General features: G+C 38.4%; 23 non-coding genes and 5 pseudogenes across 23 annotated transcripts; all 28 read right to left on the bottom strand.

The window, feature by feature from the left end:
* Window positions 1-782: 782 nt before the first annotated feature.
* On the bottom strand, window positions 783-899 carry LOC113090373 (uncharacterized; annotated as a pseudogene).
* A 784-nt stretch (window positions 900-1,683) lies between these two features.
* LOC113090360 (5S ribosomal RNA) lies at window positions 1,684-1,803 on the bottom strand. Its single transcript, XR_003287036.1, has one exon. It is a non-coding gene; the product is annotated as a 5S ribosomal RNA (ribosomal RNA).
* A 356-nt stretch (window positions 1,804-2,159) lies between these two features.
* On the bottom strand, window positions 2,160-2,278 carry LOC113090370 (5S ribosomal RNA). Its single transcript, XR_003287045.1, has one exon. It is a non-coding gene; the product is annotated as a 5S ribosomal RNA (ribosomal RNA).
* Window positions 2,279-2,644: 366 nt separating this feature from the next.
* LOC113090354 (5S ribosomal RNA) lies at window positions 2,645-2,763 on the bottom strand. Its single transcript, XR_003287030.1, has one exon. It is a non-coding gene; the product is annotated as a 5S ribosomal RNA (ribosomal RNA).
* A 1,059-nt stretch (window positions 2,764-3,822) lies between these two features.
* On the bottom strand, window positions 3,823-3,941 carry LOC113090378 (5S ribosomal RNA). The gene has a single exon (XR_003287048.1). It is a non-coding gene; the product is annotated as a 5S ribosomal RNA (ribosomal RNA).
* A 502-nt stretch (window positions 3,942-4,443) lies between these two features.
* Window positions 4,444-4,562, bottom strand: LOC113090372 (uncharacterized; annotated as a pseudogene).
* Window positions 4,563-5,201: 639 nt separating this feature from the next.
* On the bottom strand, window positions 5,202-5,321 carry LOC113090359 (5S ribosomal RNA). The gene has a single exon (XR_003287035.1). It is a non-coding gene; the product is annotated as a 5S ribosomal RNA (ribosomal RNA).
* A 776-nt stretch (window positions 5,322-6,097) lies between these two features.
* LOC113090374 (5S ribosomal RNA) lies at window positions 6,098-6,216 on the bottom strand. The gene has a single exon (XR_003287047.1). It is a non-coding gene; the product is annotated as a 5S ribosomal RNA (ribosomal RNA).
* A 502-nt stretch (window positions 6,217-6,718) lies between these two features.
* LOC113090377 (uncharacterized) lies at window positions 6,719-6,837 on the bottom strand (annotated as a pseudogene).
* A 637-nt stretch (window positions 6,838-7,474) lies between these two features.
* LOC113090364 (5S ribosomal RNA) lies at window positions 7,475-7,593 on the bottom strand. The gene has a single exon (XR_003287040.1). It is a non-coding gene; the product is annotated as a 5S ribosomal RNA (ribosomal RNA).
* A 505-nt stretch (window positions 7,594-8,098) lies between these two features.
* Window positions 8,099-8,217, bottom strand: LOC113090363 (5S ribosomal RNA). Its single transcript, XR_003287039.1, has one exon. It is a non-coding gene; the product is annotated as a 5S ribosomal RNA (ribosomal RNA).
* Window positions 8,218-8,722: 505 nt separating this feature from the next.
* LOC113090368 (5S ribosomal RNA) lies at window positions 8,723-8,841 on the bottom strand. The gene has a single exon (XR_003287043.1). It is a non-coding gene; the product is annotated as a 5S ribosomal RNA (ribosomal RNA).
* Window positions 8,842-9,205: 364 nt separating this feature from the next.
* Window positions 9,206-9,324, bottom strand: LOC113090357 (5S ribosomal RNA). Its single transcript, XR_003287033.1, has one exon. It is a non-coding gene; the product is annotated as a 5S ribosomal RNA (ribosomal RNA).
* Window positions 9,325-10,117: 793 nt separating this feature from the next.
* On the bottom strand, window positions 10,118-10,236 carry LOC113090352 (5S ribosomal RNA). Its single transcript, XR_003287028.1, has one exon. It is a non-coding gene; the product is annotated as a 5S ribosomal RNA (ribosomal RNA).
* A 779-nt stretch (window positions 10,237-11,015) lies between these two features.
* On the bottom strand, window positions 11,016-11,134 carry LOC113090362 (5S ribosomal RNA). Its single transcript, XR_003287038.1, has one exon. It is a non-coding gene; the product is annotated as a 5S ribosomal RNA (ribosomal RNA).
* A 501-nt stretch (window positions 11,135-11,635) lies between these two features.
* Window positions 11,636-11,754, bottom strand: LOC113090376 (uncharacterized; annotated as a pseudogene).
* A 1,480-nt stretch (window positions 11,755-13,234) lies between these two features.
* Window positions 13,235-13,353, bottom strand: LOC113090356 (5S ribosomal RNA). Its single transcript, XR_003287032.1, has one exon. It is a non-coding gene; the product is annotated as a 5S ribosomal RNA (ribosomal RNA).
* Window positions 13,354-14,149: 796 nt separating this feature from the next.
* Window positions 14,150-14,268, bottom strand: LOC113090379 (5S ribosomal RNA). The gene has a single exon (XR_003287049.1). It is a non-coding gene; the product is annotated as a 5S ribosomal RNA (ribosomal RNA).
* Window positions 14,269-15,047: 779 nt separating this feature from the next.
* Window positions 15,048-15,166, bottom strand: LOC113090351 (5S ribosomal RNA). Its single transcript, XR_003287027.1, has one exon. It is a non-coding gene; the product is annotated as a 5S ribosomal RNA (ribosomal RNA).
* Window positions 15,167-15,528: 362 nt separating this feature from the next.
* Window positions 15,529-15,647, bottom strand: LOC113090366 (5S ribosomal RNA). The gene has a single exon (XR_003287042.1). It is a non-coding gene; the product is annotated as a 5S ribosomal RNA (ribosomal RNA).
* Window positions 15,648-16,010: 363 nt separating this feature from the next.
* Window positions 16,011-16,129, bottom strand: LOC113090365 (5S ribosomal RNA). The gene has a single exon (XR_003287041.1). It is a non-coding gene; the product is annotated as a 5S ribosomal RNA (ribosomal RNA).
* Window positions 16,130-16,492: 363 nt separating this feature from the next.
* On the bottom strand, window positions 16,493-16,611 carry LOC113090353 (5S ribosomal RNA). The gene has a single exon (XR_003287029.1). It is a non-coding gene; the product is annotated as a 5S ribosomal RNA (ribosomal RNA).
* A 779-nt stretch (window positions 16,612-17,390) lies between these two features.
* Window positions 17,391-17,509, bottom strand: LOC113090355 (5S ribosomal RNA). The gene has a single exon (XR_003287031.1). It is a non-coding gene; the product is annotated as a 5S ribosomal RNA (ribosomal RNA).
* Window positions 17,510-17,734: 225 nt separating this feature from the next.
* LOC113090375 (uncharacterized) lies at window positions 17,735-17,853 on the bottom strand (annotated as a pseudogene).
* Window positions 17,854-18,780: 927 nt separating this feature from the next.
* LOC113090361 (5S ribosomal RNA) lies at window positions 18,781-18,899 on the bottom strand. The gene has a single exon (XR_003287037.1). It is a non-coding gene; the product is annotated as a 5S ribosomal RNA (ribosomal RNA).
* A 2,273-nt stretch (window positions 18,900-21,172) lies between these two features.
* On the bottom strand, window positions 21,173-21,291 carry LOC113090371 (5S ribosomal RNA). The gene has a single exon (XR_003287046.1). It is a non-coding gene; the product is annotated as a 5S ribosomal RNA (ribosomal RNA).
* Window positions 21,292-21,653: 362 nt separating this feature from the next.
* On the bottom strand, window positions 21,654-21,772 carry LOC113090358 (5S ribosomal RNA). Its single transcript, XR_003287034.1, has one exon. It is a non-coding gene; the product is annotated as a 5S ribosomal RNA (ribosomal RNA).
* Window positions 21,773-22,269: 497 nt separating this feature from the next.
* On the bottom strand, window positions 22,270-22,388 carry LOC113090369 (5S ribosomal RNA). The gene has a single exon (XR_003287044.1). It is a non-coding gene; the product is annotated as a 5S ribosomal RNA (ribosomal RNA).
* Between the last annotated feature and the right edge of the window lie 217 nt (window positions 22,389-22,605).

Genomic DNA, 22,605 nt, shown 5'->3' with positions numbered 1-22,605 from the left:
ACTGCTGCAAAGAGAATGCTATTTAAAGATCAGCCAATCTACTCGCCAGACATTATATAAGTAGGAAAGAAAAACCCAAAAACTTAAAGCACCTAGTATTCCTAGGCGGTCTCTCATCCAAGTACTAACCAGACCTAAACCTGCTAAAATTTAGAGATCGGGCATTGACTCTATTTTTTGCCAAATTTATTATATACTAGTGAAAAAATTCCAAAAGCTTTAAAGCACCTGGTATTCCTAGGCGGTCTTTCAACCAAGTACTAACCATACATTAACCTGGTAAGATTAAGAGATTGGCATTGACTCTTTTTTTTTTTTTTTTTTTTTTGCAAGATTATTATATAATTCGTGAAAAATATCCAAAAAATTTAAAGCACCTGGTATTCCCAGGCAGTCTGCCATCCATGTACTAACCTGGCCCAAACCTGCTTATATTCAGAGATCGGGCATTGACTCTTTTTTCTTTTTTTGCAAGATTATTATATAATTTGTGAAAAATATCCAAAAATTTAAAGCACCTGGTATTCCCAGGCAGTCTCCCATCCATGTACTAACCTGGCTTAAACCTGCTTATATTCAAGAGATTCGGGCATTTGACCTTTTTTCTTTTTTGCAAGATTATTATATAATTCGTGAAAAATATCCAAAAATTTAAAGCACCTGGTATTCCCAGGCAGTCTCCCATCCATGTACTAACCTGGCCCAAACCTGCTTATATTCAGAGATTGGCATTGACTCTATTTTTTGCAAAATTATTATATACTAAGTGAAAATTTTCAAAAAGCTTACAGTACCTGGTATCCCAGGCGGTCTCCCATCCAAGTACTAACCAGGCCCAAACCTGCTTAACTTCCGAGATCAGACGAGATCGGGCATTGCCAGGCTGTATGGCCGTAAGCGAAGACTGCTGCAAAGAGAAGGCTATTTAAAGATCAGCCAATCTACTCGCCAGTACATTATATAAGTAGGAAAGAAAACCCAAAAGCTTAAAGCACCTGCTATTCCTTGGCGGTCTCTCATCCAAGTACTAACTAGACCTAAACCTGCTTAAATTCAGAGATCGGGCATTGACTCTTTTTTCTTTTTTTGCAAGATTATTATATAATTCGTGAAAAATATCCAAAAATTTAAAGCACCTGGTATTCCCAGGCAGTCTCCCATCCATGTACTAACCTGGCCCAAACCTGCTTATATTCAGAGATCGGCATTGACTCTATTTTTTGCCAAATTTATTATATACTAAGTGAAAAAATTCCAAAAATTTAAAGCACCTGGTATTCCCAGGCAGTCTCCCATCCATGTACTAACCTGGCCCAAACCTGCTTATATTCAGAGATCGGGCATTGACTCTATTTTTTGCCAAATTTATTATATACTAAGTGAAAGAAATTCCAAAAGCTTAAAGCACCTGGTATTCCTTGGCGGTCTTCATTCAAGTACTAACCAAACCTTAACCTGCTAAGATTCAGAGATCGGGCATTGACTCTTTTTTTTTTTTTTTTTTTTTGCAAGATTATTATATAATTCGTGAAAAAATATCCAAAATTTAAAGCACCTGGTATTCCCAGGCAGTTCTCCCATCCATGTACTGAACCTGGCCCAAACCTGCTTATATTTCAGAGATCGGGCATTGACCTCTATTTTTTAGCAAAATTATTATATACTAGTGAAAAATTTCCAAAAAGCTTACAGTACCTGGTATTCCCAGGCGGTTCTCCCATCCAAGTACTAACCAGGCCCAAACCTGCTTAACTTCCGAGATCAGATGAGATCGGGCATAGCCAGGCTGGTATGGCCGTAAGCGAAGACTGCTGCAAAGAGAAGGCGATTTAAAGATCAGCCAATCTACTCGCCAGTACATTATATAAGTAGGAAAGGAAACCCAAAAACTTAAAGCACCTGCTATTCCTTGGCGGTCTCTCATCCAAGTACTAACTGGACCTAAACCTGCTAAATTCAGAGATCGGGCATTGACTCTTTTTTTGCAAGATTATTATATAATTCGTGAAAAATATCCAAAAATTTAAAGCACCTGGTATTCCCAGGCAGTCTCCCATCCATGTACTAACCTGGCCCAAACCTGCTTATATTTCAGAGATCAGGCATTGACACTATTTTTTTGGCAAAATTATTATATACTAAGTGAAAAATTTCCAAAAAACTTACAGTCCCTGGTATTCCCAGGCGGTCTCCCATCCAAGTACTAACCAGGCCCAAACTTGCTTAACTTCCGAGATCAGACGAGATCGGGCATAGCCAGGCTGATATGGCCGTAAGCGAAGACTGCTGCAAAGAGAAGGCTATTTAAAGATCAGCCAATCTACTCGCCAGTAACATTATATAAGTAGGAAAGAAAACCCAAAAGCTTAAAGCACCTGCTATTACTTGGCGGTCTCTCATCCAAGTACAAACTAGACCTAAACCTGCTAAAATTCAGAGATCGGGCATTGACTCTTTTTTCTTTTTTGGCAAAATTATTATATACTAAGTGAAAAATTTCCAAAAAGCTTACAGTACCTGGTATTCCCAGGCGGTCTTCCCATCCATGTACTAACCTGTCCCAAACCTGCTTATATTCAGAGATCGGGCATTGACTCTATTTTTTGGCAAAATTATTACATAGTAAGTCAAAAAATTTCCAAAATGCTTACAGCACCTGGTATTCCCAGGCGGTCTCCCATCCAAGTACTAACCAGGCCCAAACCTGCTTAGCTTCCGAGATCAGACGAGATCGGGCATAGCCAGGCTGGTATGGCCGTAAGCGAAGACTGCTGCAAGAGAATGCTATTTAAAGATCAGCCAATCTACTCGCCAGTACATTATATAAGTTGGGAAAGAAAACCCAAAAGCTTAAAGCACCTAGTATTCCTAGGCGGTCTCTCATCCAAGAAACTAACCAGACCTAAACCTGCTAAAATTTAGAGATCGGGCATTGACTCCATTTTTTTGCCAAATTTTATATAACTAAGTGAAAAAATTCCAAAAGCTTTAAGCACCCTGGTATTCCTAGGCGGTCTTTCAACCAAGTACTAACCAGACCTAAACCTGCTAAGATTCAGAGATCGGGCATTGACTCTTTTTTCTTTTTTTGCAAGATTATTATATAATTTGTGAAAAATATCCAAAAAATTTAAAGCACCTGGTATTCCCAGGCAGTCTCCCATCCATGTACTAACCTGGCTTAAACCTGCTTATATTCAGAGATCGGGCATTGACTCTTTTTTCTTTTTTTGCAAGATTATTATATAATTCGTGAAAAATATCCAAAAATTTAAAGCACCTGGTATTCCCAGGCAGTCTCCCATCCATGTACTAACCTGGCCCAAACCTGCTTATATTCAGAGATCGGGCATTGACTCTATTTTTTGCCAAATTTATTATATACTAAGTGAAAAAATTCCAAAAATTTAAAGCACCTAATATTCCCAGGCAGTCTCCCATCCATGTACTAACCTGGCCCAAACCTGCTTATATTCAGAGATCGGGCATTGACTCTATTTTTGCCAAATTTATTATATACTAAGTGAAGAAATTCCAAAAGCTTAAAGCACCTGGTATTCCTTGGCGGTCTCTCATTCAAGTACTAACCAAACCTTAACCTGCTAAGATTCAGAGATCGGGGCATTGACTCTTTTTTTTTTTTTTTTTTGCAAGATTATTATATAATTCGTGAAAAATATCCAAAAATTTAAAGCACCTGGTATTCCCAGGCAGTCTCCCATCCATGTACTAACCTGGCCCAAACCTGCTTATATTCAGAGATCGGGCATTGACTCTATTTTTTAGCAAAATTATTATATACTAAGTGAAAAATTTCCAAAAAGCTTACAGTACCTGGTATTCCCAGGCGGTCTCCCATCCAAGTACTAACCAGGCCCAAACCTGCTTAACTTCCGAGATCAGATGAGATCGGGCATAGCCAGGCTGGTATGGCCGTAAGCGAAGACTGCTGCAAAGAGAAGGCTATTTAAAGATCAGCCAATCTACTCACCAGTACATTATATAAGTAGGAAAGAAAACCCAAAAACTTAAAGCACCTGCTATTCCTTGGCGGTCTCTCATCCAAGTACTAACTGGACCTAAACCTGCTAAAATTCAGAGATCGGGCATTGACTCTTTTTTCTTTTTTTGCAAGATTATTATATAATTCGTGAAAAATATCCAAAAATTTAAAGCACCTGGTATTCCCAGGCAGTCTCCCATCCATGTACTAACCTGGCCCAAACCTGCTTATATTCAGAGATCGGGCATTGACTCTATTTTTTGCCAAATTTATTATATACTAAGTGAAAAAATTCCAAAAGCTTTAAGCACCTGGTATTCCTTGGCGGTCTCTCATCCAAGTACTAAATAGACCTAAACCTGCTAAAATTCAGAGATCGGGCATTGACTCTTTTTTCTTTTTTTGCAGGATTATTATATAATTTGTGAAAAATATCCAGAAATTTAAAGAACCTGGTATTCCCAGGCGGTCTCCCATCCAAGTACTAACCAGGCCCAAACCTGCTTAGCTTCCGAGATCAGACGAGATCGGGCATAGCCAGGCTGGTATGGCCGTAAGCGAAGACTGCTGCAAAGAGAATGCTATTTTAAAGATCAGCCAATCTACTCGCCAGTACATTATATAAGTTGGAAAGAAAACCCAAAAGCTTAAAGCACCTAGTATTCCTAGGCGGTCTCTCATCCAAGAACTAACCAGACCTAAACCTGCTAAAATTTAGAGATCGGGCATTGACTCTATTTTTTGCCAAATTTATTATATACTAAGTGAAAAAATTCCAAAAGCTTTAAGCACCTGGTATTCCTAGGCGGTCTTTCAACCAAGTACTAACCAGACCTAAACCTGCTAAGATTCAGAGATCGGGCATTGACTCTTTTTCCTTTTTTTGCAAGATTATTATATAATTTGTGAAAAATATCCAAAAATTTAAAGCACCTGGTATTCCCAGGCAGTCTCCCATCCATGTACTAACCTGGCTTAAACCTGCTTATATTCAGAGATCGGGCATTGACTCTTTTTTCTTTTTTTGCAAGATTATTATATAATTCGTGAAAAATATCCAAAAATTTAAAGCACCTGGTATTCCCAGGCAGTCTCCCATCCATGTACTAACCTGGCCCAAACCTGCTTATATTCAGAGATCGGGCATTGACTCTATTTTTTGCAAAATTATTATATACTAAGTGAAAAATTTTCAAAAAGCTTACAGTACCTGGTATTCCCAGGCGGTCTCCCCATCCAAGTACTAACCAGGCCCAAACCTGCTTAACTTCCGAGATCAGACGAGATCGGGCATTGCCAGGCTGGTATGGCCGTAAGCGAAGACTGCTGCAAAGAGAAGGCTATTTAAAGATCAGCCAATCTACTCGCCAGTACATTATATAAGTAGGAAAGAAAACCCAAAAGCTTAAAGCACCTGCTATTCCTTGGCGGTCTCTCATCCAAGTACTAACTAGACCTAAACCTGCTAAAATTCAGAGATCGGGCATTGACTCTTTTTTCTTTTTTGCAAGATTATTATATAATTCGTGAAAAATATCCAAAAATTTAAAGCACCTGGTATTCCCAGGCAGTCTCCCATCCATGTACTAACCTGGCCCAAACCTGCTTATATTCAGAGATCGGGCATTGACTCTATTTTTTGCCAAATTTATTATATACTAAGTGAAAAATTCCAAAAATTTAAAGCACCTAATATTCCCAGGCAGTCTCCCATCCATGTACTAACCTGGCCCAAACCTGCTTATATTCAGAGATCGGGCATTGACTCTATTTTTTGCCAAATTTATTATATACTAAGTGAAGAAATTCCAAAAGCTTAAAGCACCTGGTATTCCTTGGCGGTCTCTCATTCAAGTACTAACCAAACCTTAACCTGCTAAGATTCAGAGATCGGGCATTGACTCTTTTTTTTTTTTTTTTTGCAAGATTATTATATAATTCGTGAAAAATATCCAAAAATTTAAAGCACCTGGTATTCCCAGGCAGTCTCCCATCCATGTACTAACCTGGCCCAAACCTGCTTATATTCAGAGATCGGGCATTGACTCTATTTTTTAGCAAAATTATTATATACTAAGTGAAAAATTTCCAAAAAGCTTACAGTACCTGGTATTCCCAGGCGGTCTCCCATCCAAGTACTAACCAGGCCCAAACCTGCTTAACTTCCGAGATCAGATGAGATCGGGCATAGCCAGGCTGGTATGGCCGTAAGCGAAGACTGCTGCAAAGAGAAGGCTATTTAAAGATCAGCCAATCTACTCGCCAGTACATTATATAAGTAGGAAAGAAAACCCAAAAACTTAAAGCACCTGCTATTCCTTGGCGGTCTCTCATCCAAGTACTAACTGGACCTAAACCTGCTAAAATTCAGAGATCGGGCATTGACTCTTTTTTCTTTTTTTGCAAGATTATTATATAATTCGTGAAAAATATCCAAAAATTTAAAGCACCTGGTATTCCCAGGCAGTCTCCCATCCATGTACTAACCTGGCCCAAACCTGCTTATATTCAGAGATCGGGCATTGACTCTATTTTTTGCCAAATTTATTATATACTAAGTGAAAAAATTCCAAAAGCTTTAAGCACCTGGTATTCCTTGGCGGTCTCTCATCCAAGTACTAAATAGACCTAAACCTGCTAAAATTCAGAGATCGGGCATTGACTCTTTTTTCTTTTTTTGCAGGATTATTATATAATTTGTGAAAAATATCCAGAAATTTAAAGAACCTGGTATTCCCAGGCGGTCTCCCATCCAAGTACTAACCAGGCCCAAACCTGCTTAGCTTCCGAGATCAGACGAGATCAGGAATAGCCAGGCTGTTTTGTCCATAAGCGAAGACTGCTGCAAAGAGAATGCTATTTAAAGATCAGCCAATCTACTCGCCAGTACATTATATAAGTAGGAAAGAAAACCCAAAAACTTAAAGCACCTAGTATTCCTAGGCGGTCTCTCATCCAAGTACTAACCAGACCTAAACCTGCTAAAATTTAGAGATCGGCATTGACTCTATTTTTTGCCAAATTTATTATATACTAAGTGAAAAAATACCAAAAGCTTTAAGCACCTGGTATTCCTAGGCGGTCTTTCAACCAAGTACTAACCATACATTAACCTGCTAAGATTAAGAGATTGGGCATTGTCTCTTTTTTTTTTTTTGCAAGATTATTATATAATTCATGAAAAATATCCACAAATTTAAAGCACCTGCTATTCCTTGGCGGTCTCTCATCCAAGTACTAACTAGACCTAAACCTGCTAAAATTCAGAGATCGGGCATTGACTCTTTTTTCTTTTTTTGCAAGATTATTATATAATTCGTGAAAAATATCCAAAAATTTAAAGCACCTTGTATTCCCAGGCAGTCTCCCATCCATGTACTAACCTGGCCCAAACCTGCTTATATTCAGAGATCGGGCATTGACTCTATTTTTTGGCAAAATTATTATATACTAAGTGAAAAATTTCCAAAAAGCTTACAGTACCTGGTATTCCCAGGCGGTCTCCCATCCAAGTACTAACCAGGCCCAAACCTGCTTAGCTTCCGAGATCAGACGAGATCAGGCATAGCCAGGCTGGTATGTCCGCAAGCGAAGACTGCTGCAAAGAGAATGCTATTTAAAGATCAGCCAATCTACTCGACAGTACATTATATAAGTAGGAAAGAAAACCCAAAAACTTAAAGCACCTAGTATTCCTAGGTGTTCTCTCATCCAAGTACTAACCAGACCTAAACCTGCTAAAATTTAGAGATCGGGCATTGACTCTATTTTTTGCCAAATTTATTATATACTAAGTGAAAAAATTCCAAAAGCTTTAAGCACCTGGTATTCCTAGGCGGTCTTTCAACCAAGTACTAACCATACATTAACCTGCTAAGATTAAGAGATTGGGCATTGTCTCTTTTTTTTTTTTTTTTTTTTTGCAAGATTATTATATAATTCGTGAAAAATATCCAAAAATTTAAAGCACCTGGTATTCCCAGGCAGTCTCCCATCCATGTACTAACCTGGCCCAAACCTGCTTATATTCAGAGATCGGGCATTGACTCTATTTTTTGGCAAAATTATTATATACTAAGTGAAAAATTTCCAAAAAGCTTACAGTACCTGGTATTCCCAGGCGGTCTCCCATCCAAGTACTAACCAGGCCCAAACCTGCTTAGCTTCCGAGATCAGACGAGATCAGGCATAGCCAGGCTGGTATGTCCGCAAGCGAAGACTGCTGCAAAGAGAATGCTATTTAAAGATCAGCCAATCTACTCGCCAGTACATTATATAAGTAGGAAAGAAAACCCAAAAACTTAAAGCACCTAGTATTCCTAGGCGGTCTCTCATCCAAGTACTAACCAGACCTAAACCTGCTAAAATTTAGAGATCGGGCATTGACTCTATTTTTTGCCAAATTTATTATATACTAAGTGAAAAAATTCCAAAAGCTTTAAGCACCTGGTATTCCTAGGCGGTCTTTCAACCAAGTACTAACCATACATTAACCTGCTAAGATTAAGAGATTGGGCATTGTTTCTTTTTTTTTTTTTTTTTTTTTGCAAGATTATTATATAATTCGTGAAAAATATCAAAAAATTTAAAGCACCTGGTATTCCCAGGCAGTCTCCCATCCATGTACTAACCTGGCCCAAACCTGCTTATATTCAGAGATCGGGCATTGACTCTATTTTTTAGCAAAATTATTATATACTAAGTGAAAAATTTCCAAAAAGCTTACAGTACCTGGTATTCCCAGGCGGTCTCCCATCCAAGTACTAACCAGGCCCAAACTTGCTTAACTTCCGAGATCAGACGAGATCGGGCTTAGCCAGGCTGATATGGCCGTAAGCGAAGACTGCTGCAAAGAGAAGGCTATTTAAAGATCAGCCAATCTACTCGCCAGTACATTATATAAGTAGGAAAGTAAACCCAAAAGCTTAAAGCACCTGCTATTACTTGGCGGTCTCTCATCCAAGTACAAACTAGACCTAAACCTGCTAAAATTCAGAGATCGGGCATTGACTCTTTTTTTCTTTTTTGGCAAAATTATTATATACTAAGTGAAAAATTTCCAAAAAGCTTACAGTACCTGGTATTCCCAGGCGGTCTCCCATCCATGTACTAACCTGTCCCAAACCTGCTTATATTCAGAGATCGGGCATTGACTCTATTTTTTGGCAAAATTATTACATACTAAGTCAAAAATTTCCAAAATGCTTACAGCACCTGGTATTCCCAGGCGGTCTCCCATCCAAGTACTAACCAGGCCCAAACCTGCTTGGCTTCCGAGATCAGACGAGATCGGGCATAGCCAGGCTGGTATGGCCGTAAGCGAAGACTGCTGCAAAGAGAATGCTATTTAAAGATCAGCCAATCTACTCGCCAGTACATTATATAAGTTGGAAAGAAAACCCAAAAGCTTAAAGCACCTAGTATTCCTAGGCGGTCTCTCATCCAAGAACTAACCAGACCTAAACCTGCTAAAATTTAGAGATCGGGCATTGACTCTATTTTTTGCCAAATTTATTATATACTAAGTGAAAAAATTCCAAAAGCTTTAAGCACCTGGTATTCCTAGGCGGTCTTTCAACCAAGTACTAACCAGACCTAAACCTGCTAAGATTCAGAGATCGGCATTGACTCTTTTTTTTTTTTTTTTTTTTTTTTTTTTTGCAAGATTATTATATAATTCGTGAAAAATATCCAAAAATTTAAAGCACCTGGTATTCCCAGGCAGTCTGCCATCCATGTACTAACCTGGCCCAAACCTGCTTATATTCAGAGATCGGGCATTGACTCTTTTTTCTTTTTTTGCAAGATTATTATATAATTTGTGAAAAATATCCAAAAATTTAAAGCACCTGGTATTCCCAGGCAGTCTCCCATCCATGTACTAACCTGGCTTAAACCTGCTTATATTCAGAGATCGGGCATTGACTCTTTTTTCTTTTTTTGCAAGATTATTATATAATTCGTGAAAAATATCCAAAAATTTAAAGCACCTGGTATTCCCAGGCAGTCTCCCATCCATGTACTAACCTGGCCCAAACCTGCTTATATTCAGAGATTGGGCATTGACTCTATTTTTTGCAAAATTATTATATACTAAGTGAAAAATTTTCAAAAAGCTTACAGTACCTGGTATTCCCAGGCGGTCTCCCATCCAAGTACTAACCAGGCCCAAACCTGCTTAACTTCCGAGATCAGACGAGATCGGGCATTGCCAGGCTGGTATGGCCGTAAGCGAAGACTGCTGCAAAGAGAAGGCTATTTAAAGATCAGCCAATCTACTCGCCAGTACATTATATAAGTAGGAAAGAAAACCCAAAAGCTTAAAGCACCTGCTATTCCTTGGCGGTCTCTCATCCAAGTACTAACTAGACCTAAACCTGCTAAAATTCAGAGATCGGGCATTGACTCTTTTTTCTTTTTTTGCAAGATTATTATATAATTCGTGAAAAATATCCAAAAATTTAAAGCACCTGGTATTCCCAGGCAGTCTCCCATCCATGTACTAACCTGGCCCAAACCTGCTTATATTCAGAGATCGGGCATTGACTCTATTTTTTGCCAAATTTATTATATATTAAGTGAAAAAATTCCAAAAATTTAAAGCACCTGGTATTCCCAGGCAGTCTCCCATCCATGTACTAACCTGGCCCAAACCTGCTTATATTCAGAGATCGGGCATTGACTCTATTTTTTGCCAAATTTATTATATACTAAGTGAAGAAATTCCAAAAGCTTAAAGCACCTGGTATTCCTTGGCGGTCTCTCATTCAAGTACTAACCAAACCTTAACCTGCTAAGATTCAGAGATCGGGCATTGACTCTTTTTTTTTTTTTTTTTTGCAAGATTATTATATAATTCGTGAAAAATATCCAAAAATTTAAAGCACCTGGTATTCCCAGGCAGTCTCCCATCCATGTACTAACCTGGCCCAAACCTGCTTATATTCAGAGATCGGGCATTGACTCTATTTTTTAGCAAAATTATTATATACTAAGTGAAAAATTTCCAAAAAGCTTACAGTACCTGGTATTCCCAGGCGGTCTCCCATCCAAGTACTAACCAGGCCCAAACCTGCTTAACTTCCGAGATCAGATGAGATCGGGCATAGCCAGGCTGGTATGGCCGTAAGCGAAGACTGCTGCAAAGAGAAGGCTATTTAAAGATCAGCCAATCTACTCGCCAGTACATTATATAAGTAGGAAAGAAAACCCAAAAACTTAAAGCACCTGCTATTCCTTGGCGGTCTCTCATCCAAGTACTAACTGGACCTAAACCTGCTAAAATTCAGAGATCGGCATTGACTCTTTTTTCTTTTTTTGCAAGATTATTATATAATTCGTGAAAAATATCCAAAAATTTAAAGCACCTGGTATTCCCAGGCAGTCTCCCATCCATGTACTAACCTGGCCCAAACCTGCTTATATTCAGAGATCGGGCATTGACTCTATTTTTTGCCAAATTTATTATATACTAAGTGAAAAAATTCCAAAAGCTTTAAGCACCTGGTATTCCTTGGCGGTCTCTCATCCAAGTACTAAATAGACCTAAACCTGCTAAAATTCAGAGATCGGGCATTGACTCTTTTTTCTTTTTTTGCAGGATTATTATATAATTTGTGAAAAATATCCAGAAATTTAAAGAACCTGGTATTCCCAGGCGGTCTCCCATCCAAGTACTAACCAGGCCCAAACCTGCTTAGCTTCCGAGATCAGACGAGATCAGGAATAGCCAGGCTGTTTTGTCCATAAGCGAAGACTGCTGCAAAGAGAATGCTATTTAAAGATCAGCCAATCTACTCGCCAGTACATTATATAAGTAGGAAAGAAAACCCAAAAACTTAAAGCACCTAGTATTCCTAGGCGGTCTCTCATCCAAGTACTAACCAGACCTAAACCTGCTAAAATTTAGAGATCGGCATTGACTCTATTTTTTGCCAAATTTATTATATACTAAGTGAAAAAATACCAAAAGCTTTAAGCACCTGGTATTCCTAGGCGGTCTTTCAACCAAGTACTAACCATACATTAACCTGCTAAGATTAAGAGATTGGGCATTGTCTCTTTTTTTTTTTTTTGCAAGATTATTATATAATTCATGAAAAATATCCACAAATTTAAAGCACCTGCTATTCCTTGGCGGTCTCTCATCCAAGTACTAACTAGACCTAAACCTGCTAAAATTCAGAGATCGGGCATTGACTCTTTTTTCTTTTTTTGCAAGATTATTATATAATTCGTGAAAAATATCCAAAAATTTAAAGCACCTGGTATTCCCAGGCAGTCTCCCATCCATGTACTAACCTGGCCCAAACCTGCTTATATTCAGAGATCGGGCATTGACTCTATTTTTTGCCAAATTTATTATATACTAAGTGAAACAATTCCAAAAGCTTTAAGCACCTGGTATTCCTAGGCGGTCTTTCAACCAAGTACTAACCATACATTAACCTGCTAAGATTAAGAGATTGGGCATTGTCTCTTTTTTTTTTTTTTTTGCAAGATTATTATATAATTCGTGAAAAATATCCAAAAATTTAAAGCACCTGGTATTCCCAGGCAGTCTGCCATCCATGTACTAACCTGGCCCAAACCTGCTTATATTCAGAGATCGGACATTGACTCTTTTTTCTTTTTTGCAAGATTATTATATAATTCGTGAAAAATATCCAAAAATTTAAAGCACCTGGTATTCCCAGGCAGTCTCTCATCCATGTACTAACCTGGCCCAAACCTGCTTATATTCAGAGATCGGGCATAGACTCTATTTTTTGCCAAATTTATTATATACTAAGTGAAAAAATTCCAAAAATTTAAAGCACCTGGTATTCCCAGGCAGTCTCCCATCCATGTACTAACCTGGCCCAAACCTGCTTATATTCAGAGATCGGGCATTGACTCTATTTTTTGCCAAATTTATTATATACTAAGTGAAGAAATTCCAAAAGCTTAAAGCACCTGGTATTCCTTGGCGGTCTCTCATTCAAGTACTAACCAGACCTTAACCTGCTAAGATTCAGAGATCGGGCATTGACTCTTTTTTTTTTTTTTTTCTTTTTTTGCAAGATTATTATATAATTCGTGAAAAATATTCAAAAATTTAAAGCACCTGGTATTCCCAGGCAGTCTCCCATCCATGTACTAACCTGTCCCAAACCTGCTTATATTCAGAGATCGGGCATTGACTCTATTTTTTGGCAAAATTATTACATACTAAGTCAAAAATTTCCAAAATGCTTACAGCACCTGGTATTCCCAGGCGGTCTCCCATCCAAGTACTAACCAGGCCCAAACCTGCTTGGCTTCCGAGATCAGACGAGATCGGGCATAGCCAGGCTGGTATGGCCGTAAGCGAAGACTGCTGCAAAGAGAATGCTATTTAAAGATCAGCCAATCTACTCGCCAGTACATTATATAAGTTGGAAAGAAAACCCAAAAGCTTAAAGCACCTAGTATTCCTAGGCGGTCTCTCATCCAAGAACTAACCAGACCTAAACCTGCTAAAGTTTAGAGATCGGGCATTGACTCTATTTTTTGCCAAATTTATTATATACTAAGTGAAAAAATTCCAAAAGCTTTAAGCACCTGGTATTCCTAGGCGGTCTTTCAACCAAGTACTAACCAGACCTAAACCTGCTAAGATTCAGAGATCGGGCATTGACTCTTTTTTTTTTTTTTTTTTTTTTTTTTTTTTTGCAAGATTATTATATAATTCGTGAAAAATATCCAAAAATTTAAAGCACCTGGTATTCCCAGGCAGTCTGCCATCCATGTACTAACCTGGCCCAAACCTGCTTATATTCAGAGATCGGGCATTGACTCTTTTTTCTTTTTTTGCAAGATTATTATATAATTTGTGAAAAATATCCAAAAATTTAAAGCACCTGGTATTCCCAGGCAGTCTCCCATCCATGTACTAACCTGGCTTAAACCTGCTTATATTCAGAGATCGGGCATTGACTCTTTTTTCTTTTTTTGCAAGATTATTATATAATTCGTGAAAAATATCCAAAAATTTAAAGCACCTGGTATTCCCAGGCAGTCTCCCATCCATGTACTAACCTGGCCCAAACCTGCTTATATTCAGAGATTGGGCATTGACTCTATTTTTTGCAAAATTATTATATACTAAGTGAAAAATTTTCAAAAAGCTTACAGTACCTGGTATTCCCAGGCGGTCTCCCATCCAAGTACTAACCAGGCCCAAACCTGCTTAACTTCCGAGATCAGACGAGATCGGGCATTGCCAGGCTGGTATGGCCGTAAGCGAAGACTGCTGCAAAGAGAAGGCTATTTAAAGATCAGCCAATCTACTCGCCAGTACATTATATAAGTAGGAAAGAAAACCCAAAAGCTTAAAGCACCTGCTATTCCTTGGCGGTCTCTCATCCAAGTACTAACTAGACCTAAACCTGCTAAAATTCAGAGATCGGGCATTGACTCTTTTTTCTTTTTTTGCAAGATTATTATATAATTCGTGAAAAATATCCAAAAATTTAAAGCACCTGGTATTCCCAGGCAGTCTCCCATCCATGTACTAACCTGGCCCAAACCTGCTTATATTCAGAGATCGGGCATTGACTCTATTTTTTGCCAAATTTATTATATACTAAGTGAAAAAATTCCAAAAATTTAAAGCACCTGGTATTCCCAGGCAGTCTCCCATCCATGTACTAACCTGGCCCAAACCTGCTTATATTCAGAGATCGGGCATTGACTCTATTTTTTGCCAAATTTATTATATACTAAGTGAAGAAATTCCAAAAGCTTAAAGCACCTGGTATTCCTTGGCGGTCTCTCATTCAAGTACTAACCAAACCTTAACCTGCTAAGATTCAGAGATCGGGCATTGACTCTTTTTTTTTTTTTTTTTTGCAAGATTATTATATAATTCGTGAAAAATATCCAAAAATTTAAAGCACCTGGTATTCCCAGGCAGTCTCCCATCCATGTACTAACCTGGCCCAAACCTGCTTATATTCAGAGATCGGGCATTGACTCTATTTTTTAGCAAAATTATTATATACTGAGTGAAAAATTTCCAAAAAGCTTACAGTACCTGGTATTCCCAGGCGGTCTCCCATCCAAGTACTAACCAGGCCCAAACCTGCTTAACTTCCGAGATCAGATGAGATCGGGCATAGCCAGGCTGGTATGGCCGTAAGCGAAGACTGCTGCAAAGAGAAGGCTATTTAAAGATCAGCCAATCTACTCGCCAGTACATTATATAAGTAGGAAAGAAAACCCAAAAACTTAAAGCACCTGCCATTCCTTGGCGGTCTCTCATCCAAGTACTAACTGGACCTAAACCTGCTAAAATTCAGAGATCGGGCATTGACTCTTTTTTCTTTTTTTGCAAGATTATTATATAATTCGTGAAAAATATCCAAAAATTTAAAGCACCTGGTATTCCCAGGCAGTCTCCCATCCATGTACTAACCTGGCCCAAACCTGCTTATATTCAGAGATCGGGCATTGACTCTATTTTTTGGCAAAATTATTATATACTAAGTGAAAAATTTCCAAAAAACTTACAGTACCTGGTATTCCCAGGCGGTCTCCCATCCAAGTACTAACCAGGCCCAAACTTGCTTAACTTCCGAGATCAGACGAGATCGGGCATAGCCAGGCTGATATGGCCGTAAGCGAAGACTGCTGCAAAGAGAAGGCTATTTAAAGATCAGCCAATCTACTCGCCAGTACATTATATAAGTAGAAAAGAAAACCCAAAAGCTTAAAGCACCTGCTATTAATTGGCGGTCTCTCATCCAAGTACAAACTAGACCTAAACCTGCTAAAATTCAGAGATCGGGCATTTACTCTTTTTTCTTTTTTGGCAAAATTATTATATACTAAGTGAAAAATTTCCAAAAAGCTTACAGTACCTGGTATTCCCAGGCGGTCTCCCATCCATGTACTAACCTGTCCCAAACCTGCTTATATTCAGAGATCGGGCATTGACTCTATTTTTTGGCAAAATTATTATATACTAAGTGAAAAATTTCCAAAAAACTTACAGTACCTGGTATTCCCAGGCGGTCTCCCATCCAAGTACTAACCAGGCCCAAACTTGCTTAACTTCCGAGATCAGACGAGATCGGGCATAGCCAGGCTGATATGGCCGTAAGCGAAGACTGCTGCAAAGAGAAGGCTATTTAAAGATCAGCCAATCTACTCGCCAGTACATTATATAAGTAGGAAAGAAAACCCAAAAGCTTAAAGCACCTGCTATTACTTGGCGGTCTCTCATCCAAGTACAAACTAGACCTAAACCTGCTAAAATTCAGAGATCGGGCATTGACTCTTTTTTCTTTTTTGGCAAAATTATTATATACTAAGTGAAAAATTTCCAAAAAGCTTACAGTACCTGGTATTCCCAGGCGGTCTCCCATCCATGTACTAACCTGTCCCAAACCTGCTTATATTCAGAGATCGGGCATTGACTCTATTTTTTGGCAAAATTATTACATAGTAAGTCAAAAATTTCCAAAATGCTTACAGCACCTGGTATTCCCAGGCGGTCTCCCATCCAAGTACTAACCAGGCCCAAACCTGCTTAGCTTCCGAGATCAGACGAGATCGGGCATAGCCAGGCTGGTATGGCCGTAAGCGAAGACTGCTGCAAAGAGAATGCTATTTAAAGATCAGCCAATCTACTCGCCAGTACATTATATAAGTAGGAAAGAAAACCCAAAAGCTTAAAGCACCTAGTATTCCTAGGCGGTCTCTCATCCAAGAACTAACCAGACCTAAACCTGCTAAAATTTAGAGATCGGGCATTGACTCTATTTTTTGCCAAATTTATTATATACTAAGTGAAAAAATTCCAAAAGCTTTAAGCACCTGGTATTCCTTGGCGGTCTCTCATCCAAGTACTAAATAGACCTAAACCTGCTAAAATTCAGAGATCGGGCATTGACTCTTTTTTCTTTTTTTGCAGGATTATTATATAATTTGTGAAAAATATCCAAAAATTTAAAGCACCTGGTATTCCCAGGAAGTCTCCCATCCATGTACTAACCTGGCCCAAACCTGCTTATATTCAGAGATCGGGCATTGACTCTATTTTTTGGCAAAATTATTACATACTAAGTGAAAAAATTCCAAAAGCTTTAAGCACCTGGTATTCCTAGGCGGTCTTTCAACCAAGTACTAACCATACCTAAACCTGCTAAGATTCAGAGATTGGGCATTGTCTCTTTTTTTTTTTTTTTTTTGCAAGATTATTATATAATTCGTGAAAAATATCCACAAATTTAAAGCACCTGGTATTCCCAGGCAGTCTCCCATCCATGTACTAACCTGGCCCAAACCTGCTTATATTCAGAGATCGGGCATTGACTCTATTTTTTAGCAAAATTATTATATACTAAGTGAAAAATTTCCAAAAAGCTTACAGTACCTGGTATTCCCAGGCGGTCTCCCATCCAAGTACTAACCAGGCCCAAACCTGCTTAACTTCCGAGATCAAACGAGATCGGGCATAGCCAGGCTGGTATGGCCGTAAGCGAAGACTGCTGCAAAGAGAAGGCTATTTAAAGATCAGCCAATCTACTCGCCAGTACATTATATAAGTAGGAAAGAAAACCCAAAAGCTTAAAGCACCTGCTATTCCTTGGCGGTCTCTCATCCAAGTACTAACTAGACCTAAACCTGCTAAAATTCAGAGATCGGGCATTGACTCTTTTTTCTTTTTTTGCAAGATTATTATATAATTCGTGAAAAATATCCAAAAATTTAAAGCACCTGGTATTCCCAGGCGGTCTCCCATCCAAGTACTAACCAGGCCCAAACCTGCTTAGCTTCCGAGATCAGACGAGATCAGGAATAGCCAGGCTGGTATGTCCATAAGCGAAGACTGCTGCAAAGAGAATGCTATTTAAAGATCAGCCAATCTACTCGCCAGTACATTATATAAGTAGGAAAGAAAACCCAAAAACTTAAAGCACCTAGTATTCCTAGGCGGTCTCTCATCCAAGTACTAACCAGACCTAAACCTGCTAAAATTTAGAGATCGGCATTGACTCTATTTTTTGCCAAATTTATTATATACTAAGTGAAAAAATTCCAAAAGCTTTAAGCACCTGGTATTCCTAGGCGGTCTTTCAACCAAGTACTAACCATACATTAACCTGCTAAGATTAAGAGATTGGGCATTGTCTCTTTTTTTTTTTTTTTTGCAAGATAATTATATAATTCATGAAAAATATCCACAAATTTAAATCACCTGCTATTCCTTGGCGGTCTCTCATCCAAGTACTAACTAGACCTAAACCTGCTAAAATTCAGAGATCGGGCATTGACTCTTTTTTCTTTTTTTGCAAGATTATTATATAATTCGTGAAAAATATCCAAAAATTTAAAGCACCTGGTATTCCCAGGCAGTCTCCCATCCATGTACTAACCTGGCCCAAACCTGCTTATATTCAGAGATCGGGCATTGACTCTATTTTTTGCCAAATTTATTATATACTAAGTGAAGAAATTCCAAAAGCTTAAAGCACCTGGTATTCCTTGGCGGTCTCTCATTCAAGTACTAACCAGACCTTAACCTGCTAAGATTCAGAGATCGGGCATTGACTCTTCTTTTTTTTTTTTTTTTTTTTTGCAAGATTATTATATAATTCGTGAAAAATATTCAAAAATTTAAAGTACCTGGTATTCCCAGGCAGTCTCCCATCCATGTACTAACCTGGCCCAAACCTGCTTATATTCAGAGATCGGGCATTGACTCTATTTTTTGGCAAAATTATTATATACTTAGTGAAAAATTTCCAAAAAGCTTACAGTACCTGGTATTCCCAGGCGGTCTCCCATCCAAGTACTAACCAGGCCCAAACCTGCTTAGCTTCCGAGATCAGACGAGATCAGGCATAGCCAGGCTGGTATGTCCGCAAGCGAAGACTGCTGCAAAGAGAATGCTATTTAAAGATCAGCCAATCTACTCGCCAGTACATTATATAAGTAGGAAAGAAAACCCAAAAACTTAAAGCACCTAGTATTCCTAGGTGGTCTCTCATCCAAGTACTAACCAGACCTAAACCTGCTAAAATTTAGAGATCGGGCATTGACTCTATTTTTTGCCAAATTTATTATATACTAAGTGAAAAAATTCCAAAAGCTTTAAGCACCTGGTATTCCTAGGCGGTCTTTCAACCAAGTACTAACCATACATTAACCTGCTAAGATTAAGAGATTGGGCATTGTCTCTTTTTTTTTTTTTTTTTTTTTTTTTTTTGCAAGATTATTATATAATTCGTGAAAAATATCCAAAAATTTAAAGCACCTGGTATTCCCAGGCTGTCTCCCATCCATGTACTAACCTGGCCCAAACCTGCTTATATTCAGAGATCGGGCATTGACTCTATTTTTTGGCAAAATTATTACATACTAAGTCAAAAATTTCCAAAATGCTTACAGCACCTGGTATTCCCAGGCGGTCTCCCATCCAAGTACTAACCAGGCCCAAACCTGCTAAAATTTAGAGATCGGGCATTGACTCTATTTTTTGCCAAATTTATTATATACTAAGTGAAAAAATTCCAAAAGCTTTAAGCACCTGGTATTCCTTGGCGGTCTCTCATCCGAGTACTAAATAGACCTAAACCTGCTAAAATTCAGAGATCGGGCATTGACTCTTTTTTCTTTTTTTGCAGGATTATTATATAATTTGTGAAAAATATCCAGAAATTTAAAGAACCTGGTATTCCCAGGCGGTCTCCCATCCAAGTACTAACCAGGCCCAAACCTGCTAAAATTTAGAGATCGGGCATTGACTCTATTTTTTGCCAAATTTATTTTATACTAAGTGAAAAAATTCCAAAAGCTTTAAGCACCTGGTATTCCTAGGCGGTCTTTCAACCAAGTACTAACCATACATTAACCTGCTAAGATTAAGAGATTGGGCATTGTCTCTTTTTTTTTTTTTTTTTGCAAGATTATTATATAATTCATGAAAAATATCCACAAATTTAAAGCACCTGCTATTCCTTGGCGGTCTCTCATCCAAGTACTATCTAGACCTAAACCTGCTAAAATTCAGAGATCGGGCATTGACTCTTTTTTCTTTTTTTGCAAGATTATTATATAATTCGTGAAAAATATCCAAAAATTTAAAGCACCTGGTATTCCCAGGCAGTCTCCCATCCATGTACTAACCTGGCCCAAACCTGCTTATATTCAGAGATCGGGCATTGACTCTATTTTTTTGCCAAATTTATTATATACTAAGTGAAAAAATTCCAAAAGCTTTAAGCACCTGGTATTCCTAGGCGGTCTTTCAACCAAGTACTAACCATACATTAACCTGCTAAGATTAAGAGATTGGGCATTGTCTCTTTTTTTTTTTTTTGCAAGATTATTATATAATTCGTGAAAAATATCCAAAAATTTAAAGCACCTGGTATTCCCAGGCAGTCTGCCATCCATGTACTAACCTGGCCCAAACCTGCAAAATATCCAAAAATTTAAAGCACCTGGTATTCCCAGGCAGTCTGCCATCCATGTACTAACCTGGCCCAAACCTGCTTATATTCAGAGATCGGGCATTGACTCTTCTTTCTTTTTTTGCAAGATTATTATATAATTCGTGAAAAATATCCAAAAATTTAAAACACCTGGTATTCCCAGGCAGTCTCTCATCCATGTACTAACCTGGCCCAAACCTGCTTATATTCAGAGATCGGGCATAGACTCTATTTTTTGCCAAATTTATTATATACTAAGTGAAAAAATTCCAAAAATTTAAAGCACCTGGTATTCCCAGGCAGTCTCCCATCCATGTACTAACCTGGCCCAAACCTGCTTATATTCAGAGATCGGGCATTGACTCTATTTTTTGCCAAATTTATTATATACTAAGTGAAGAAATTCCAAAAGCTTAAAGCACCTGGTATTCCTTGGCGGTCTCTCATTCAAGTACTAACCAGACCTTAACCTGCTAAGATTCAGAGATCGGGCATTGACTCTTTTTTTTTTTTTTTTTTTTTTTTTTGCAAGATTATTATATAATTCGTGAAAAATATTCAAAAATTTAAAGCACCTGGTATTCCCAGGCAGTCTCCCATCCATGTACTAACCTGGCCCAAACCTGCTTATATTCAGAGATCGGGCATTGACTCTATTTTTTGCTAAATTATTATATACTAAGTGAAAAATTTTAGAAAAAAAAAAAGCTTACAGTACCTGGTATTCCCAGGCGGTGTCCCATCCAAGTACTAACCTGTTCCAAACCTGCTTAAATTCCGAGATCAGACGAGATCGGGCATTGCCAGGCTGGTATGGCCGTAAGCGAAGACTGCTGCAAAGAGAAGGCTATTTAAAGATCAGCCAATCTACTCGCCAGTACATTATATAAGTAGGAAAGAAAACCCAAAAGCTTAAAGCACCTGCTATTCCTTGGCGGTCTCTCATCCAAGTACTAACTAGACCTAAACCTGCTAAAATTCAGAGATCGGGCATTGACTCTTTTTTCTTTTTTTGCAAGATTATTATATAATTCGTGAAAAATATCCAAAAATTTAAAGCACCTGGTATTCCCAGGCTGTCTCCCATCCATGTACTAACCTGGCCCAAACCTGCTTATATTCAGAGATCGGGCATTGACTCTATTTTTTGGCAAAATTATTATATACTAAGTGAAAAATTTCCAAAAAGCTTACAGTACCTGGTATTCCCAGGCGGTCTCCCATCCAAGTACTAACCAGGCCCAAACCTGCTTAGCTTCCGAGATCAGACGAGATCAGGAATAGCCAGGCTGGTATGTCCGTAAGCGAAGACTGCTGCAAAGATAATGCTATTTAAAGATCAGCCAATCTACTCGCCAGTACATTATATAAGTAGGAAAGAAAACCCAAAAACTTAAAGCACCTAGTATTCCTAGGCGGTCTCTCATCCAAGTACTAACCAGACCTAAACCTGTTAAAATTTAGAGATCGGGCATTGACTCTATTTTTTGCCAAATTTATTATATACTAAGTGAAAAAATTCCAAAAGCTTTAAGCACCTGGTATTCCTAGGCGGTCTTTCAACCAAGTACTAACCATACATTAACCTGCTAAGATTAAGAGATTGGGCATTGTCTCTTTTTTTTTTTTTGCAAGATTATTATATAATTCGTGAAAAATATCCAAAAATTTAAAGCACCTGGTATTCCCAGGCAGTCTCCCATCCATGTCCTAACCTGGCCCAAACCTGCTTATATTCAGAGATCGGGCATTGACTCTATTTTTTGGCAAAATTATTACATACTAAGTCAAAAATTTCCAAAATGCTTACAGCACCTGGTATTCCCAGGCGGTCTCCCATCCAAGTACTAACCAGGCCCAAACCTGCTTAGCTTCCAGGATCAGACGAGATCGGGCATAGCCAGGCTGGTATGGCCGTTAGCGAAGACTGCTGCAAAGAGAATGCTATTTAAAGAGAATGCTTATAAAGCCCTGAATGGTTTAGCACCTCAGTATTTGAATGAGCTCCTTTTACATTATACTCCTCTACGTCCGCTATGTTCTCAAAACTCAGGCAATTTGATAATACCTAGAATATCAAAATCAACTGCGGGCGGCAGATCCTTTTCCTATTTGGCTCCTAAACTCTGGAATAACCTA

This window comes from Carassius auratus, unplaced genomic scaffold, assembly GCF_003368295.1.
Source record: "Carassius auratus strain Wakin unplaced genomic scaffold, ASM336829v1 scaf_tig00054870, whole genome shotgun sequence".
Lineage (NCBI taxonomy): Eukaryota > Metazoa > Chordata > Actinopteri > Cypriniformes > Cyprinidae > Carassius > Carassius auratus.
Note: the sequence above shows the minus strand (reverse complement) of the source record. Positions and strands in the feature narration are given on the sequence as shown.